At 49.9% G+C, this 15,018-nt stretch overlaps 1 pseudogene; it reads left to right on the top strand.

Annotated features, from left to right (window-relative positions):
* The first annotated feature begins 8,527 nt into the window (after positions 1–8,527).
* LOC144108889 (uncharacterized) lies at positions 8,528–10,346 on the top strand (annotated as a pseudogene).
* Positions 10,347–15,018: the final 4,672 nt, after the last annotated feature.

The following is a 15,018-nucleotide window of genomic DNA, read 5'->3' as shown; positions in this document are numbered from 1 at the left end:
AAAGTTCAGTTTTTAATGCGCGGCTTAAAAGAACAACTCCTTGGCAGCCTCGTCCACTAATCCGCCAAAAACAGTCGAGAAAATCGTGCAGGAAGCCTGCACGATTGAGAAGACCCTCGATGTCCGAGCTCGGCAGTACAATCGCCCCTTCCTCTGCCTGTGCAATCCGTTCGGAAATGACGGCCACCACCAGCGACAGCTTGCGGGAAGTTATCCGCGAAATCGTCCGAGAGGAGCTACGCCGATTACTGCCATCCTCCCCACAGCCACAAGCAGTGACTTGATGGATGTGGTACGGGAAGAAGTGCAACAGGCACTTGGCACCCCGGCGGCCACAGAACCCCAGACTATGACCTACGCCGCTGCAGTAATGACTCCTTAGCCGCAATGACAACCCCTGCCTCCTGTCAGACATGAACAACTTGTTCCCGAACGCCACCTCCCTACCCCCGTCCGCCCAGCCTACGTTCGACGCTCAAGACCCAGGAAATGCGACGCCTGGACGACTTCCGACAACCGGCCATTGTGCTTTCATTGCGGTGAGGCCGGCCATATTCTTCGTCCCTGCCCGTACCGACGTATCGGTCTTCGATGATTTGCCGTTAACGACCCACGACCACGCTTCGGCCAACGTCCGCAGGAAATCGACGAGTACCTGCGTCGAGAGGAGCACGAGCCGAACCGCTTTTCGCGCTCACCATCTCCGTCAACCTCGCGCTTTGCGTCGCCACGCCGCAGTTACGCAGCCGCGGTACGCGGTAGGAGGAAGGTCTCCCAGCCCCCGTAGGGGAACTAAAGACAGCAACCTCTGGAGGTGAGGTTGCTCACGAGCGAAATGCCGAATATCCTCCACCGACCACGCCCCATGGAGACGCTGCACCCGCGACGCCGCATGAAGAACCTACACTCGCTGCACCGACGCCGCACAAAATGACAACCCCGGCCACGACGCAAACTGCCTTCAAAACGACGCCGCCACCAGAAAAGCTCCGACCAAACGCGCCATCCGCGAATCGCATATGCGACAAAGCCGTGACCCGACGCCAAGAGCGACATCCAATGCAAGAGCCAGGACCTCAGACTTCGAAGTGACCATCGACGGCCGGAAAGTTAGCGCTCTAGTCGACACAGGAGCCGATTGCTCGGTGATGAATGGAACATTCGCTGCGCATCTGAGAAAAGTCACAACGGCTAGGGACGGCCCACAAATTCGCACCGCGGGGGTCACCTCATTACGCCATCAAAACGATGCATAGAAGGACATACATATCCTGCTACCTTTGTTGTGCTACCGCAATGCTACCGCGAAGTGATCTTGGGTATGGATTTCCTCAATGGGCATCAGGCGATCATCGACCTGCGATCCAAGCTGATCACGCTTTCGACGGACGAAGCCATCCCATCGATGAAACTGGGGAAAAACACGTTGCCCTGAGTGTCCTGGAGGAAGAAGTGAGCGTCCCACCCCGTTCAAGCGTTATCGTGACCGTAGGCGCCACGAAAGCCATTAACGCTGAAATCATCATCAAGGGGAACATGCAGTTGCTTGTAGACCGAGGAATCAGCATCGCAAGAGGCATCGCACATTCCCGCAATGGCCAGGCCGAAGTACTGCTAACTTCAGCGAAGAATACCGGCACATTAACAGAGGAACGACGATTCCTTTCTTCGACGAAATATCTGACGTACGAGACTCCTCCGCCCTCTCCGACTCCTCCGCAGAAAATTCGCCTGACCAAGAGAATTCGCCCACTTTCGACATCAACCCAGCCCTGCCCCGGAACAGACAAGACCAGATCCGCAATCTGCTTCGAAGCTACAGTGAGTGTTTTTCGACATCGCCGAAGGTGCGAATGACGCTAATTGCCAAGCATAACTTGCCAACCATAAATTGCCAACCATAACTGTCTCAGTTTTGTCGGTGGACGTCACCGTTTACTCGCAAAACGGTTCATGTGTCCGCCGACCCAGTTACGCTTTTTAATCAGAGGCTTCGCGCAGACACACACTGCTGAAACCCCGGGGAGTGTGCTGTGTAGCGACACGCGAGGTAAGTGCAGGGTGCTAGACATGCAGTTGACACGGGTGTTATGAACACGGACTTCATACGTTGATTACGCATTTCTGCTGGCCACGGGAAAAAATTTATCTGCCGCGCCAGTAGTGTTATTGGTGAAGGCTTATTCCAACGGCCGACCTAAGACCTTTATTCATTCTCGGGCAGGCAGATTGCACTGAAGTTTGTCTGGAGAAAATAAGGCAAGGAATAGACATGCACAAGCGTCCTCCGTGAGCTGCTACAAAATGTGCAGTGCGTGCGCACGGAGCACGAGGGAAGGAATAAACGCAATGTCGAGAACAGTCACACCACAGCAAAAGTTATTGCCATTTTTTTTTTGCACTAGCAATCGCACGCCAACGCGCAGGATATTAGGACAAAACCACAATGCTGCTTTCGGCGTCCGCCGCGGTCGGGTTCGAACCCGGGAACTCCGCTCGACTACTGATCCGGAGTTCCCGGGTTCGAACCCGACCGCGGCGGCTGCGTTTTTGTGGAGGAAAAGCGCTAAAGCGTCCGTGTGCTGTGCGATGTCAGTGCACGTTAAAGATCCCCAGGTGGTCGAAATTATTCCGGAGCCCTCCACTACGGCACCTCTTCTTCCTTTCTTCTTTCATTCCCTCCTTTATCCCATCCCTTACGGCGCGGTTCAGGTGTCCAACGATATATGAGACAGATACTGCGCCATTTCCTTTCCCAAAAAACCAATTATATATTATATTATTTCGGCGTCGTACGTCGCTGGAAACTTCCACAGCCCTCAAAACTACGCCGCTGCGAAAATGCGCGAAAGCGCGTCGTTCGTCCCGAAGACAAATTATGCCTGATTTACCGTCGATCATTGTAGTCAACACGACTTCGGCTGGTGAGGTATATCGAGAATGGTCCCATGGGGAGCTCATTTTTGCCGGAGACTGACAGCCGAAGTAGCGACATGCACACGTGAAGCGGAAGCGGCGACTCAATGCAGACTGTGTCATTAATGACTCTGTGCGACCACGTGCGGCTACTGTTGACACTAACGGTGCCGCGTCGGGGTTCCGGAAGTTACGGCCCCTTCTGCCTCCTGCGCTTCCGCTCTAAGAATTCGCAGACCATTCGGCTTGACCAGTCTCACTATGCGCTCTGAGCGAGAGCGGCTCCCACTGTGGCCTCCGCGATCAGCTCCGGCGGCGCGCCGTTGCTCCGGCCGTCCCATTCGGCGCGTAGCGCCGCGGAGAAGTGTAATTATGCTAACTCCGTAACACGCCGCGAGGTGGCGACCTTAGCCCAAGGCTCAGGAGAGGAGAGGAGGAGGAAACGGCTGAACACTTGATACTTTTCTGTAAAGGGCTTCACCCTACAGCGGAAAGCAGCGGGGCTGATTTATCCAAGGCATTAGGGTTTAAGGACAGTGAAGGGAAAGTAGATTTTATGCGGGTATGAGTAACCAAGCGAAGGTTATCAGATTGGTGGCTAAAATCAAGAGAAGAGTAAAATTTAATAAGTCATGGCTAGGTGGCTTGAGCCACCGCGCGATTTAAAGCGGCAGCATTTCCCGCTTCCTATAGGCGCGAAGATTTGGAAGCCCGTTTAACCAATGCCGCGTACCACTTGACGAGCGCACATCTAAGATCTGCACTTTCTCTTCACCGTGTGGGAGATACTGTTTTTTTCGTCTGCCCTTCGGCATTTCGTCCGCACCGGAGGAATTTCAACAAACTATGAGTCAAGTATTCGAGGGCCTACCTGGGGTGCTGGTATATATCGGACGAAATTTTAGTTTGGGGTGCCAGTAAAAAAGAACACGATGAACGGTTGACGGAAGTGCTTAAGGCTGCCAAGAAAGCAGGGTTGACTTTCAACGCGCAGAAATGCAAGTTCGGTGTGAAATCAGTCAAATTCCTTGGTGACGTCATAAGCCGAACGGGCATATCGCCTGACCCAAAGCTTATCGAAAGCCTGGCGAACATGCCGACACCAACGTCCAAGACTGACGTCCAGCGGATGCTGGGAGTGCTGAACTATTTCAGCAAATTCGTGCCACGGTTGTCCGAGCGAACGATGCTTTTACGAGAGCTTATCAAGTCCCGCGCAGAGTTCCAATGGACAGAAAACCACGCGAAAGAGTGGCAAATCTTGACGAAAGTTTTGACTACCGCCCCCTACTTGGAATCTTCGATCCGCAACGGGAAACTAATGTTGAATTCCAATAGCAGATCCGGATCAAGTTTTTCTGCTCTGTTGGGAGCAATCGTATTCCAATGGCAAAATGGGAGTGCGAGTTGTCTGTTCCAATGGCAGATCGGGATCAGACGTCGATCCCGGATCGCTCCGTGGAGCAGCGATATTTGCTCCGCCGAAATCGGCAGATTTGACCGGAACCCCGCGCGACGTTTTACTTTCCCGCGTCTGCTTCCGGTCACGACCGGCTGCTGCCTTCCTGTCGTCGCTACGCGGTGATCCGGGCAACGTACAAGCAGTATTTTTGACTTTTTTTAAAATTGAATTCTCCCAAATGTAATTATTTTCCGTTTTGTTCGCGTCCGCACAAGTTAAAACAAAAAAATTTCTTAACAGGATGTCAATTCCATCGCGGTCAATTCTTTGTGACCGCTTTTTAGACCAAAATCGTTGACTTGTTTGATCCTCCCGCGCTCTCTGATGTCAGATGACTCGTACTCTCTAAGCCTAGCAGCTCTGTAAATAAGGAAGCAATCTGAAAATTTGGCGCGTTTCATCACTGTAATTTTGTGGTGCGGGCATCATCACACAAAGCGATAGCTTCGTGCGCCTTTTGTTTGCCGTGAACGCGAGAGACAGAGTGGCGGCAAGGACGAATTGCTGGTGAAGCGAGAGGCCGCGCTTCGATGGGCTCCGCCATGTTGCCTGAACTTGGAGCTATTCTTACGCTGAAGTGCCCCCGCGGGAGCGCATGCATTCCAATATTGGGCAAAATGGGAGCGAGTGATCTCCGCCTGAACTACGCGCTCCGTTTGTGATCCGGAGGAGCGCTCTCGATCTGCCATTGGAATTCAACATAAGATAACGTGCGACGCATCAAAGGAAGGTGTGGGTGCAGCATTATTGCAAGGCTGCAATGGTGATTGGCGACCGGTAGCGTATGCATCTCGTGTATTAACCCGAGCCGAGCAAAGCTATGCACAAATTGAAAAGGAGGCACTCGGAATTTGTTTTGGCTGTGAGAGGTTTCACGAGTTGGTGTACGGAAGAAAAGTGCTTATCGAAACAGACCATAAGCCGCTTATAGCGATCGCGCAAAAGGAAATCGCCGACATGCCACCGCGAGTGCAAAGATTCTTTTTTCGGCTACTCAAATACAACTTTGTCTTGCAGTACATTCCCGGGAAACAGCTAGTTCTCGCTGACATGTTGTCACGCTCAACGGCTGACCAGGGCAAAGCTCAAGTTGGCACTACTTGGGATACCACCGACGACGTGGAGATCCATGCGGTACAGTCCTTAGGATACATGGCCACTTCCGAAACGCAGCGCGCTGTACACACCGCTCTGTACGCACTGTACACCCGCGCTGATATAATCAGTACACGTGTCCGATACAGTATCCATCCATCCATCCATCAAGCGGCGCTCGTCTGGCCGGCACTGCCTGCAATTTCAGTTGTGACATCAACCCTGTTGGCACGTTTTCACGTAGAAGAACAGTGAATACGAAGTCAATTTCTTTAGACTCCTTCTTGCAGATACAAAGAAGTCGAGGTACGTTGTTAAACAGTTACGGATTGCTTTTGCATGCAGCTTTATTGGTCGTCTAAAAGCCGACTAGGGCAACCGAGGCTTTTACCGCGCAACATTTCGTCCAGATTACATGCCATCGTGCTAAATGGTGTGTGTGTGTGTGTGTGTGTGTGTGTGTGTGTGTGTGTGTGTGTGTGTGTGTGTGTGTGTGTGTGTGTGTGTGTGTGTGTGTGTGTGTGTGTGTGTGTGTGTGTGTGTGTGTGTGTGTGTGTGTGTGTGCGTGTGTGCGTGTGTGCGTGTGTGCGTGTGTGCGTGCGTGCGTGCGTGCGTGTGTGTGTGTGTGTGTGTGTGTGTGTGTGTGTGTGTGTGTGTGTGTGTGTGTGTGTGTGTGTGTGTGTGTGTGTGTGTGTGTGTGTGTGTGTGTGTGTGTGTGTGTGTGTGTGTGTGTGTGTGTGTGTGTGTGTGTGTGTGTGTGTGTGTGTGTGTGTGTGTGTGTGTGTGTGTGTGTGTGTGTGTGTGTGTGTGTGTGTGTGTGTTGCAAAAGTTGCCGCGCTGTATGACGAAACTCAGGTATGCTTTTTGTGCCTTTCACTCGATTTTTAAAGTACTGGGCAGCTACTCTACAGCGAAGCTCTCTTTGGCTCGAACAACATAATTAATTACGATAAGCGCTCGTGCATTGTTTATACGTCACCACGAGAGTCAGAAGTTCTGAGCTCTGCTTTTTTGCTCTTGAAGCGAGAACTTTTTGCTGGGCTTTGTTTTGCTATGTTGCATGCGTTCCTGGTAGGTGCGAGTGGTTTCGTGTAGCTAATGTGATCCCACAATTAAATTATTTGCTTTATGATGAAAACTGCATCGGTTCTCTGTCATGAGCTTCGCACCACAATCCTATCTGCTTCTGTATTTTTCAGATAAATGTACTGCTGCGTACATTTCTTCCACTCTGACAGAAAAAAAAAAACTTGAAATAAGTTTTCACGAATTTCCCGCGAATGGTGATCGCCGCCAAGCATGGCTGAAGACCATATCAAGAAAAGATTTTGTCCCAAATGACAAGTCTGCAAGCAGTGTCGTCTGCACCCTTCACTTTTTAGATTCGGATTATACTTTGGGGTCCACAAAGCTGCGGCGCCTGAAACGGGATGCTGTTCCGAGCGTGTTCGCGGGTTACCCAAGCTACATAAAATCCGCATAAAACCAAGCTACATGCAGCCACAACAGCCACAAAAAAGACGTAAGTTGGAGCGATTGACGCAGAATTCTACTCCAAACCAAGAAAGGACATCAAATTTATCGAGCGGCCCTGATGAAGCTGCTGGTTCAGCCTTTGGTCGCGAAAAAAGCACAGGCCATTCGGCAACTTCTGCCTGCTCGTTTCATGTAGTGTATGAAGATAGCCTGATTAATGCACCCTTGTTAGGAGATGAAGAAGCAAGTTCTAAAGGCGCAGGATATGAGAAACCAAGTGCACAAGATGCAGTCGGTGAATTACAGCGGTCTAGTGAGGCACTTGATTGCGCAACGCAAACTACCGATGACCTTCTTCCGGGCAAGCAGTCGGATTCAAGGAATATAAACCGAATGAGAGTGCAATTGTTCAGGAAAGCAGATGCTATCGGTAGACTGCAGCGAGAAAACAGCCGCCTAAAAAAGAAGCTCAGTGGTTTTGAAAACCACACTCTCCACTCGGCGTTGAGAAAGTGCTTGGACAAGGTAGGCAATGCCCAGTTCTGCTTAGAAGACTGCCTAGCGGAACACATCGCCAATGCGTCAAGGCAACGGCCCGTGTGGTCTCCAGACTTTGTCCGGGAATGTGTAGTTTTGTACTACTTGTCCCCTAAGGCATACCGTTACATACGCAACAGAGGACTATTGAAAATGCCTTCAAAAAACACGCTACTTCGCTATGTTGGCAAATCCAACAGTGAAAGTGGGATCGCACCATTAATGAAAGTACGCCTGAAGCAAGAGGTGGGGCAGCTGAAAGAGCAAGCGCGGTTTTCCTCAATTATTGTGTATAAAATGGCTATAAGCTCCAAATACATCTACGATCGTAAAATGGACTGCTTTTTTGGTCAGCGAACTGTGAGAGAAGACGCTGGGACAGGAGAGAATGAAAAGGTCGCGCTTGCCAACAAGCTGCTGTGTTTCGTTGCAACAGGCCTGTCCACGTCGTACAAAATTCCTTGCGGCTTTTTCTTCACTAACCGATTAAGTGGCAAGCTCCTGTATCAGCTGACAAAAGAAATGATCCCTGAAGTTGAAAAGTGTGGCCTCTACGTCGTCCGGATCGTCACGGATAACCTCAAGATTAATGTCACAATGATGCGCCACCTGGGCAATGGCTCCCTCAAGCCAGTGGTCAGTCATCCATGTGATCCAGAAAGAAGCCTATTCTTCTCCTTTGACCAGTGTCATATTTTAAAGAAGCGTGCGAAGCCTTCTTCTGGACGGGGAAATGACAGATGGCAGACAGCCAATAACTGGAGAGTTTGTGAAGCAGCTCTATGTCCTTCAAAAAAACGAGATTGTGAAACCAGTTCTATTCCTGACACAGAAGCACATAGAGCCAACTTATTTTGAGAAGATGCATGTGGGCAGAGCAGTGCAGCTGTTATCTCGGCGCTTTCTTTTTTGAAAGAATACCCCAGTTACCACCCTCAGGCAGAACAGTTCAGGAACGCAGACGCAACAATACTGTTTATGAAGATGACGCAGAAGTCGTTTGCCATCCACAATGTGGCCAACCGAACAGCACATGTGCATATGAGAAAGCCTGACCAAATGCACTTTTTTTGCGCCACCGACGAACGCCTACAATGGCTGGAGAAGGAGTTCCCAGACTACCTCGAAACTTTCTACAATGCCTGTAAAAGGAGCGGGAAAAAGTTTCTTAGTGCTGAAACCTACGAAGGTATCTTGCTGACAAGCAAATCTACGGTACTATGCATTAAGTACCTTCTCGAGAGCGGCTTCTTTTATGTTTTAACAAGGAACTTCTCGAGCGACCCCGTCGAACTACTCTTCAGTTCTTTGCGGAAAATGGCTGGCGGAAACGACTGTCTGGATGCAAGAGCCGTGACATTTAGCCTGGAGAGGATCTTGCGGATTGGCAGCCTGTGACCATCCCAAGCTTCAAACGTTGAAAACGGACAGACTGTTTTGAGGTAGGTGCATGTTATTTGAGCTCCGGGACGAGTGCTCATAGTTGTGAACTGGTTGTCTCTTGTTTCAAAATAGAAAGCTTATCACAATTCAGGTCCATGCACAACTAAGATTTCACGATGCGAGCAGCTCCTAGTGTTGTAGCCTGCCTGCTGACTGGAATTTTTTACAGTTCAGAACACACGAGCACGCAAATCCTGCTGTGCCGGTGGGCATGGTGTTACAAGCAGTTTTTGCTTTTATGTGGCTGCTGCTTAGTAGTGGTGGTAAATGTTTTACATGTATTGCAGTATGCGTGGTGCCTCCCTGAATGTGACGTCCTCCGAACTTGACGTTCCGGCTGAAGCAACAGCACGGGAAACCACGCATGATTCGACCGAGACAGCGCAAGTTGCCCCAGCGGGTATATCTTGCATCAAATGTTTCTCAAGAGCTTACGCTTGGCTGCCTCGCTGGACTACTAGTGCTGTTCTTTTGCAGCCAACAGCAATTTGTCTAATACATATATTTGGCTGATATGAATAGTGTGCATATTTTTGTTTGAGGTTCACGGGAACTGAAGATTTTGTGATGCACATTGACGAGCTCTTCACATCCCTGAAAGCGATGCCTCGTGAGTGCACACTCTTTCACCTACTCCACCTATGTGAAGTGCCACCAAAAAGCGATCATTTCACGTTATGTCAAAGCTATAACAACTGAGTGGTGGTATCCATGCCCAAAATGTGAAAATTTTGAGGGAATGCATGTTGAGTGGCGACATGATAAATGTCATATTTGGTTTATGCACAAGCTTTCTCTCTACATGCTGTCTAAAATTTGCTCTGCGGAAATTTATAGCTTATTGCCAAAAGCTGTTTTTTTTTGTGCTCTCACAAATGGGAATACATTTCAGAATGTCTAGCTCCATATACTAATATGGGTATGTTCTATTTCAGTGCAGCGGCCCCCATCAACCATAGCAAATGCCAGCATCGCTTATATAGCAGGGTTCGTGGCGAGAGCAGTTGAGGAGCGGAGGACATGCAGCTTCTGCCCTCACCTCCACCAGTTGGATGGACCCAGTCCCCTGCTCATGGGGTTTATTGACCTGCAATCAAGGGGTGGGCTAACATTCCCAAAGTCAGAATTTGTTACGGTCCTTGTGACCGTTAAGAAGGCTGTTGACATTGCCCTGCCGCACATAAAAAAGAGCAACGTGCGTCAGCAGCTGGCTGAACTGTTATTGCCTCGACTGGAGCAGTGCCCCCTTTTCGTTTGCCCAGCAAGGGATGACCACGCCTCAAGCACACTATCAGTAGTGTTTGATAAGTACATGAGGCCACTCTTAGCCAACGTCGGCGCTACTGTGACAGACAGGGCTGCTTACCGCAAAAAGCTGGCCTGCAAGCCACTGCACAGGAAAGTGCTCCGTGTTTAAAATAAACACAATGTAAAAACGGATGCCGAACAATATGGCTCCGATTTTGTCTTTGTAAATAAAAAGTAATTTATCCTCAAATGGTTTTATCTGTCCTCCTGCCAAGCTGTAGCTTTGGCGCTTTAAACCCTCTTTTTTGCTTGCCGCGCACGAAAGAAAAAAAAACGAGACTAAATTCTCCTCAGTTCCAACCATACACAACGTAAAAAAACCTTATGCATTGCAGGCTTTTATTTATTTGGGGAAACTGCTAGCCTCTTTCGAGGCTGTAGCAGGATTGGGATAAAATATGATACATTTGAACACGTCACAAAAGAGCCATCCATAAAAAGGAAGCCCAACATTTGAGTGGGACAATGCATTCAGTGGCATCTGCAAGCGTTGAAAGCTAAATATATTACGCGCATGTAAGTACAAATCACATTTGTACCATTTCTAGAGGAAAATTGACAGAACTCCTTCATCTCTATATATCAAAAGTAATTTCAGGTTCTAAACTAATGTGTAAAAAAACTGCAGAATTAAAATAATCCTCCCCGCTCAACTGTAAAATGTTTCGTGTTTTGAAACCATGCACGGCTACAGAAATAAAGAAAATTGCCTGCGTGTTGTTAAACGAACGCTCTCATGACGATCTGCCTCACCCCGGTACTAAGTCTGCGTCATAATTTAAAAAAATCAATTGCCTAATTGCACCAGTCAGCTACTTGTCCTGTGCGATAATTTTCTAGTGCGCGTCACACACAGACAGCGAAAACTGCGTTTTTGTCCTCTGCGCCCGTCGAGGGGTGAAGAGGAAGACGACGCTGCTCGAACTGTTGTCACCTCAGCTCAGTAATTTTGCCTTGTTTTCTAGTTATTACCTAGGTTATTTCCATCCTTGGAAGACGGCCGCGTCTTTAAGGCGGTACTGTCCCTACGGGAAGGGTACGGCAGCTGCGGCGTCGGTATCCTTAAAGGGACAGCGCCATCCGAAGGAGCCGAGTGGGGCGGAGGCGGCCATCTTTGATCTCCAAGTTTACTGGACCCCTTTCCTTCCCTCTTCCAATCTATCAGACTACATACTATTACCACTCCTTTTCCCGTCAAAACTTTCCTGTATCCAGTAATTAACCGCCTGTGTCTTGGCCACTCCCCCGTAGTGGGTATGTGCCAGCAACGTCTGAGGCCTTCCTTCCTTCCTTCCTGCCAGTCATCAGGGACGTCCAGCAGTGCAGTGCGTCATCATCGCTCAGTGGGGACGACTCAGCTATCGTCGCCTCTGACGAGGAAGTGGCTGACATGGCGGAAATGGACAACGATCGCTTCAAAGTGGTGAGTCATCGGAAGCACCGGAAAGTCGGCATCCCAGTAATAGTTCAGCCAAAAGAGAAAGGTGTTGACTTCAGAGAGTGGAACCCTATCAGGCTGTTCGATGATATTAAAGTACTACTGGGATCTGCTCCGATTCGCAGTCGTTTCGCAACGCAAGGGGCTCTTCATCTAGATATCTCAACGGAAGAGCAAGTAGACATTCTTCTGCGGTGCTCTCGGATCGGTGGCATACGAGTTCAAGCCCGGTTGCCACACTCGTACATGACTAACACGTGTTATAAGGGGAGTACCAGTGTGGTATTCGGAAAGTGCCCTTCTTGACTACTTGAAACCGCAAGGAGTTCTGCACGTGCGACGGTTAATGCGCCGGGTGGAGCCTGGAGAACACTGGGCAGCGAAGCCTACAAACTCTATTGTGCTAACGTTTGCTCCCAACACCGAGCGCCCTGGAATAATTGACCTTGGTTTCACCAAACATGCAGTCCACGAGTTCGTTGAAACTCCTCCCCGGTGCTTCAGGTGCCAACGCTTTGGACATGTAGCGAGAGTTTGCAACAAAGATCAACGTTGCAAGCAGTGTGGCGGTGGCCATGATTACAAAGAGTGCAAGGCAGACTTTGCTTGCGCTAATTGTGGAGGCGACCATCCAGCGAGTTTCAGTGGCTGCACATTCCGTGTAAGCGCCTTACACCGTCGCAAGTCCTTCATTAGTGGCCCCAAACCACAACTTACTGAGAAGCCGATACATGGAAGTGAAGAGTTCCCTGCGCTCGAGTCAGAAGCTCGGGACGTGGTAGCAAGCGACGTCGCTGCACGACCTGATCCGAGCAAGTCGGCAACGGCCTCCGAGGGTGAGCTGGCTGTTCGATCTGCTTCTGCAAAAAGTGTCCATGTTCCTCAGCGACCAGATCACAGCAAGCCTCGACAACATGGAGGACATCCCCTTGCCTTAAAAGAGATGCAGACACCAGCTACCGTGGCCAAGAGTGGGTCCCAGTCCCCGTCTTTTGTCGAAGTGGTGCGCCAGTGCGTGCAGCAAAACAAGGAGCTCAAAAGCCGGAATCTCTCCGACCTTCTACGCGTTTTGTTTGATGTCCTGCGTTCATACAGCCAAGCGATGCAGCCTGGCACGTTGAAGAACTTTATACAGCTGGTGCTTTCCTTTGAGACCTTGATCACCGCCTTCGCAGAGAACTTCAACTCCTAGATGGCTGGCTTTCTTCAACCTGTTGCAACTAAAAACTCTAGAAAAGTGCCGTTTATCATGCAATGGAACTGCGCTGGGATTATAACTCGATTAGCAGAACTAAAATTGTTCTTGAAAGAGACCTGTGTTCCAGTACTGGCCCTCTCGGAGGCTGGCTTGCCAAGCGGGACGTTTTTGCCGAGATACGTCGCCCACAAGAATTGCAGCATAAAGTCTTTTCCCGCAGGAAGTGCCGCCCTTTACATACGAAGGGAGATTCCTCATGTGGCTTTGAACGTCACCGATCTTTGCACCTACAGTATTGAGGTAGTGGCTGTGAGGATTCGGCTTGCCTTCCGAACTCTGTCCATTGCATCAGTATACGTGTCCCCGCGGAAGAAGGTCGATATGGCTTTGTTCCTCCAGCAACATTGTGACCGCTGCCCAGCACCCAGAATCATCTGCGGTGACTTCAACGCCCACCACCCTGCCTGGGGTGACAGGAACATAGATCCTCGCGGACGCCAACTTGTAGAAGTCATCGACAGTTTGGACCTGTGCGTGGCCAATGACGAAGTCCCACTTTCTTTCGGCCTCCAACCTCACCCACATCTATAGACCTAACCTTACATTCACCTGACGTCCGTGTGCAGTGGTCAACTAGAGCTGACCGAATGGGAAGTGATCACTACCCGATATTTGTGTTTACTGCCGACTTCCATCTGCGTGGTCCTAAAATTTGCCATGTTGTTAATTGGGACAAATACAGGGAGCACATAGCCTGTGTTTCCGGTGATGTGACAGACAAAATGATTTATGCAAAGATGGCTGCTACCACGGCGCTCAAGCTACCTGATCATTTTCCGACTCCGGATTTAAAACTCAGGAACCTCAGCGCAGCTCGCAGAAGGGCGGAGCGACAACTGTTGCGGAAGAAGGACGACAGAGCCTTGAAGACAACTTTCAACAGGCTCAACTCTGCCATTAGACGTCATGCGAACAAGCTCTGTAGGTCCCAGTGGGCATCCTTTTGCGCTAGTTGGACTGTTTTCTCACCGATAACGAGAATTTGGCGTGTCGTTGGCAGTCATGCTGGTGGCTCTCGTCCGATTAAACCTTTCGAGGCGCTTGCATTGCGCACGCAGAAACATCTCGTGTGCTTGGCAGAGGAATTTGCGGATGCATTTATAAATTCCAGACCAGGCATTCATCCCTGCGCTCTGCCTGCTACGTCTCCGTCTGTTATGGACGCCCCGTTCACACTTCGAGAACTACAGACAGCGCTCCGCAGCCTGCAGCGTCGCTGTGCACCAGATCCTGACGGCATTACCAATCAAATGTTACAGAAGCTGCCTCTGGAATACCGGAAGATGCTCCTAACCTATCTCAATCGAGTGTGGGAGTCTGGTGACGTTCCCCCTTCATGGAAGGTGGCTTGTGTAGTCCCACTGCTGAAGGCCAGCAAAGAGATGACAGACGCGGCCTCGTATCGTCCTGTATCGCTGACGTCGTGTGTGGCTAAGCTCATGGAGAAGATGGCAAGTAAGCGTTTGTCTTGGTTGCTTGAGGATAGAATGGCACTATCAACATGCATGACTGTATTCCGCACAGGTTTAAGCGCGCAAGATAGCGTCCTAGACTTGATAAGCCACATTGAACATCAGAGTGCTTTTGGGCTTTCAACACTAGCTATTTTCCTAGACCTATCAAAGGCTTATGACAGCGTCCTCCAGAGCTCAATACTGAATAGTCTGCAGGTCATAGGCGTACAGGGCTATCTTCTGCGATTCATTCACTCATTTCTCAGTGATCGTAAATTTCGAGTGCGGTTAGGCAGTACAATGAGCTCCGAAAGGGCGCTATCGCGAGGGGTACCTCAGGGTAGTGTCCTGTCCCCAACGCTCTTTAATGTTGTCATGGCTGGTCTTCCTGCAAAAGTGCAAAAACATTGTAGGCATATCCATATGTCGATATATGCAGACGACATTTATCTTTGGTTAAGCGGATATCAACACAAACGCTTAGCTCTATTAGCGCGACAGGCCGTGATTTCAGTTAAAAGTTACCTTCAAGGTGTACGGTTGACTCTCTCGGTGGAAAAATCTGGCTTCGTCCTGTTTCCAGGTAGGGGACGACGGTATGCGCGGCTGAGCATAGACCTTGATCAGTCTT

The sequence above is a fragment of the Amblyomma americanum genome, chromosome 10, assembly GCF_052857255.1.
Source record: "Amblyomma americanum isolate KBUSLIRL-KWMA chromosome 10, ASM5285725v1, whole genome shotgun sequence".
Lineage (NCBI taxonomy): Eukaryota > Metazoa > Arthropoda > Arachnida > Ixodida > Ixodidae > Amblyomma > Amblyomma americanum.
Note: the sequence above shows the minus strand (reverse complement) of the source record. Positions and strands in the feature narration are given on the sequence as shown.